We start from the raw sequence: 6,000 nt of genomic DNA, 5'->3' as shown, positions 1-6,000 counted from the left end.
TGTATAAAGGGATTTGTTAACTGTTAAAGGGACACTCAAGTCAAAATTAAACTTTCATTATTCAGATAGAACATGCAATTTTAAACAACTTTCCAATTTACTTCCATTAAAAAAAGTGCCCAGTCTTTTTATATTTAAATGTTTTGAGTCACCAGCTCCAACTGAGCATGTGCAAGAATTCACAGAATAAGCGTATATGCATTTCTGATTGGCTGATGGCTAGTACAATTTAATGAAAAGGGCCCTCTACATCAGACAGTTTAAATAAATCTCAATGTTGTATATAGTTAAAATATTTTATGTAGACCATGTAAAAAAATAAAAAATAAGAGAAGATATATATATATATATATATATATATATATATATATATATATATATATATATATATATATATATATATATACATATACACAGGGAGTGCAGAATTATTAGGCAAATGAGTATTTTGACCACATCATCCTCTTTATGCATGTTGTCTTACTCCAAGCTGTATAGGCTCGAAAGCCTACTACCAATTAAGCATATTAGGTGATGTGCATCTCTGTAATGAGAAGGGGTGTGGTCTAATCACATCAACACCCTATATTAGGTGTGCATAATTATTAGGCAACTTCCTTTCCTTTGGCAAAATGGGTCAAAAGAAGGACTTGACAGGCTCAGAAAAGTCAAAAATAGTGAGATATCTTGCAGAGGGATGCAGCACTCTTAAAATTGCAAAGCTTCTGAAGCGTGATCATCGAACAATCAAGCATTTCATTCAAAATAGTCAACAGGGTCGCAAGAAGCGTGTGGAAAAACCAAGGCGCAAAATAACTGCCCATGAACTGAGAAAAGTCAAGCGTGCAGCTGCCAAGATGCCACTTGCCACCATTTTGGCCATATTTCAGAGCTGCAACATAACTGGAGTGCTCAAAAGCACAAGGTGTGCAATACTCAGAGACATGGCCAAGGTAAGAAAGGCTGAAAGACGACCACCACTGAACAAGACACACAAGCTGAAACGTCAAGACTGGGCCAAGAAATATCTCAAGACTGATTTTTTCTAAGGTTTTATGGACTGATGAAATGAGAGTGAGTCTTGATGGGCCAGATGGATGGGCCCGTGGCTGGATTGGTAAAGGGCAGAGAGCTCCAGTCCGACTCAGACGCCAGCAAGGTGGAGGTGGAGTACTGGTTTGGGCTGGTATCATCAAAGATGAGCTTGTGGGGCCTTTTCGGGTTGAGGATGGAGTCAAGCTCAACTCCCAGTCCTACTGCCAGTTTCTGGAAGACACCTTCTTCAAGCAGTGGTACAGGAAGAAGTCTGCATCCTTCAAGAAAAACATGATTTTCATGCAGGACAATGCTCCATCACACGCGTCCAAGTACTCCACAGCGTGGCTGGCAAGAAAGGGTATAAAAGAAGAAAATCTAATGACATGGCCTCCTTGTTCACCTGATCTGAACCCCATTGAGAACCTGTGGTTCATCATCAAATGTGAGATTTACAAGGAGGGAAAACGGTACACCTCTCTGAACAGTGTCTGGAGGCTGTGGTTGCTGCTGCACGCAATGTTGATGGTGAACAGATCAAAACACTGACAGAATCCATGGATGGCAGGCTTTTGAGTGTCCTTGCAAAGAAAGGTGGCTATATTGGTCACTGATTTGTTTTTGTTTTGTTTTTGAATGTCAGAAATGTATATTTGTGAATGTTGAGATGTTATATTGTTTTCACTGGTAAAAATAAATAATTGAAATGGGTATATATTTGTTTTTTGTTAAGTTGCCTAATAATTATGCACAGTAATAGTCACCTGCACACACAGATATCCCCCTAAAATAGCTATAACTAAAAACAAACTAAAAACTACTTCCAAAACTATTCAGCTTTAATATTAATGAGTTTTTTGGGTTCATTGAGAACATGGTTATATATATATATATAAAAAGAAAAAGCAGCAACAATATATCAAATAGCAATATATTCAAATGACCATATATTCAGAGAGCAATACGTTCAAATGATAAGATTAGGGACCTCTCCCTTAAATTTGCTAGCATAAAGTTAAAAATACCACCTCATCATAAGAGTTCACTGTATCACCGTTAGTCTGTCCCAATAGTGTCAAACAACTGTTTTGCTAAAATTTAAGAACAGAGCCGTATCGGCTAAAAAACTGGGAAATATAAACTACTTCAACATTACCTCACCACGGTATGTGCAGGGCCTGATTTCCCATTAGGCACAGTAGGCATGTGCCTACAGGTGCCTTGCAGTGAGGGGCGCCTGCCTGTCAGTAATAAAAAAAAAAAAAAAAAATTTGTGTGAGGGCATTAATTTTAGTAAGAATTGTGCTGCCAGGTGCTTACAGAATCGAGTGTTTCATTGGGAAGATGTTACAGCAGTTGAGGGAGCCATGAAGGAGAGAGGGGCAAAGATTAAAACTAAACCCCTCCCATTTTCGCCAGGCATGTTTAGTTTCACTTTTATTTTATGTACTTCTGTTGCCTCACACAGCCAAGCTCCATGCTGATGTGTAGCAGACACTTTTTGTTGAGGAATGAAAGCTTCAAAACAGGTTAGGACTGTACAAGGCTTCTAATGCTGCCTAGAATGACAACATAACAAGCAGAGCACTTTAACCCCTTGGCTACCAGAGAGGATTGCAGTGTATTCACTTGTGTATGGCATTTTTATAGCCAGGGGGTTAAATTCTGCTTCAGGATTAATGTTTTTGCTCTATAAAGGCCTTGGAGGTGTGGAGGTTATGTGGGACTAGCTGCTCTGCTCTTTATTACAAAATGTCAATTGTGATTTACAGCCTTTAGGGCACTTTGACAACAAAGTTTGTAGACTGTAAGGCTGTAAAATGTGTATGTGTGTAAACCACTCACATGGCATATTTGTTTGTATGTATGTATATATATATATATATATATATATATATATATATATATATATATACACACACATCTATAAAGGCCTTGGAGGTGTGGAGGTTATGTGGTATTTTTGTATTGTGGTAAATTGAATTTCTAATTTCTAATTGTAAACACATTTGTTGACCCCTGGATTACATATTATCTTTACACTCCATGTTTTCCTTTGAGAGCAACATCATATTATATTTATATTTCAGAATAAAATAAATGTAACATCTGTGTGTATTTGTACCAAAAATATCAGAGTTCACAAGATTTTTTTCATGTAGTGGAAAAAATACCTACATTTTATGTTTTCTTCCACTGGCTGCACAGGTTGTTGATGAGCTTGCATGCTGCTAGTTTTAATATTGCTATTGTTTACACAAAACTGTGTTTAACTCCAACAAAATGTTAAGCACATAGTCAAAGTCATCTCCAGAAAAGCAATACACTAATGGCTTGTCAATAAACATGTCCTATGAGCCCATCTGGGTCTGCACAAATGTGTATTGCTGTCTCAGAACTGACATTGACTATGTGTTTAACTCTTTTGCAAGAGGCTAACACACTTCTGTGCAAGCACTAGTGCAATAATAAAATGCCCAGCAAACTGTCACATTTTATGTCCCTTTAAATAGGGTTTTCTTTAGAATATTTTGCATTAAAAGTTTAACATGATTTGTTTTTGTTATACATAATAGAAATTGTATGGCCATTTGAGTCAAGTGAATATTGATTTTTGGTGTAGCTTCCATTACAACAAATATTGCAATTGGTGTGTGTATTTGTGTATCTCCATAAAAGGGAAAATGTAATTTTACATCTAATATTTATTTTTAGTTGTCCTAAATAATAATATAAAAAAGTCTTCATTTTTTTCCACTTTTCTTCAGGTTTTTGTGCCTACAGGCACCTGAGATTTAAATCCGGCCCTGGGTATGTGGTGTATCATGCCAAGATTTCAATCCCTCTTTGGAAGAAAAAAAAACAAGCAGCTCCTCACAGCGTTATAGCTTCTTGGGAGAGAAAGAAACAAGCAGCTCCTCACAGCTTTATCGCTTCTTGGGAGAGAAAGAAACAAGCAGCTTCTTAGAGCGTTATCTCTCTTGTGCCCTCTGAGTAGGGATTCCCCGCTGCTCCGTTTGAGTTCACCTGTGTGTATGATTGGTAAAGCGGTCAACCATCTAACCTATAGCTGTCATCTGATTGGTCCAAAACCGATCCTCTAGTTTAAGGCTTTTTCTTTCAATATTGTTTGTCACAGAGTGTATAAATACTGGCTTTTTCTTGTCACAGTGGCACCCCACAGTCTTCAACGCCTTGCGCCCATTTATAGGTTTTTATCATGATATATTACTGTGCATGGGGCCAGCTATTTATATTGTTAGAGTTCCTGTGATTGGTTGCCACTTTAAATGTGCATTTGAAAAAACATGGTTCATTGGTTTTAAGGTTGTATTTATAAATCCTATCTTCTGTTCTTATACTCTAAATAACATCAATTAAACATTCCTTATTTTCTTATAAAAAATTCTCATCTTAAATTCATATATCCTTATATATCCCCTTGAGCATATCTTCATAAGGCATATCATACAACATATAAGTGCATTAGAATGTGCAAAACAATAACTCTATTGTATACCATCTATACAAAATAAGATAAGATAAAATAAAGTGTTATCCAGTAAGATAAAAATACAATAAGATAAGTGTTCGCTAACTATTAAAACTTTTTTACATCTATCTCTGAGTTTAATCCTTTCGGCTGTAAAGTTTTCATTTTATATATTAGCTCCGCCTCCTTATATAATAATTTATCCTCTAGGCTCCCCCCTCTCCAATCAGGTCTTAATTTTTGAATTCCCCAAAATTTTAAATGTTTGGGGTTATTATTATGGAAATCCCTAAAGTGTTTGTAAATATAATTTTCTTTCTTACCATTTTTGATACAGCTCAAGAACATTCAATTAAATAGATTAATCCCTTGTCATTGCATCTGATTGTATTCTTTATATCATATTTCTCTCCTGTTTGTGTTGATACAAAACTTTTTATCTTAGTCGCATACTGGCAAGCTTTACATATATAACATGGAAAAAAAATCAATTTACCTTATCTCCATATAGATCCCTACAATGCAAAATTGTGTTCTCTTTTTTAAACTCACTCAGCGCAAGAATATTTTTAAGGTTTTTATGCTTTCCTAAAAATCATTATAGGATAGGGAGTGATCTTATCCCCTATGTATTTAAGGGAGAAGTTCCTGATTTTATCATTTGAACTTATTGCTCTCTGAATATATGGTCATTTAAATATATTGCTATACTGATATATATTTTTGCTGCTATTTCTTTATATATATATATATATATATATATATATATAGCTATATGAATATATTACTGCTGATATATTGCTGCTGTTATTATTATTTACATTTTTCATTTTTTACATGGTCTACATAAAATATCTTAACTATATACAACATTGAGATTTATCTAAACTGTCTGCTGTAGAGCGCCCTTTTCATTAAATTGTATTATTCTTATTTTATGCTTTAAGCCTGTGAGGAGTTTATTAGAAAAGAGGCTAGACACCCCCTGCGCCTCCTACCCCCCTTGATTACCTTATCTGTATTTCCCTCATTCAGGGAAGTAGCTGCAGAGGATTTCCTAACAAGTAAAATGGATGTTTTCAACACTAGAGAAAAGTTTTTATCAGAAATTAGTATAAATGTATCAGAAGAGTACAGCATAGATACAGAGGATATTAGAAATATTATGCAAAAACCTGAAGGCTGTATGATAAAAGAAATGAAACATAAACTGAAACAATGTTCCTGGATAAATATATAGAACTTAAAATAGCCCCTAGGGGTTTGAGATTACAAAAAAAAAAATTTGGACGAGGATTTAAAAAAGGAGTGGGATAATACATTAGAAAATGCATCCCTTAATCTGATTGAAATTTTGAAAAAGTCCAGGAATAGAGTGCTAGAAACACTGAATAAAGGAATTATAGACATTAAAAATAATATACAAGGTATGAAAGAAAAACGAGAATATAAGGAATGTCAAAGCACTATTA

Source organism: Bombina bombina, chromosome 1 (genome assembly GCF_027579735.1).
Source record: "Bombina bombina isolate aBomBom1 chromosome 1, aBomBom1.pri, whole genome shotgun sequence".
NCBI lineage: Eukaryota > Metazoa > Chordata > Amphibia > Anura > Bombinatoridae > Bombina > Bombina bombina.
This window is presented reverse-complemented; position numbering follows the sequence as displayed.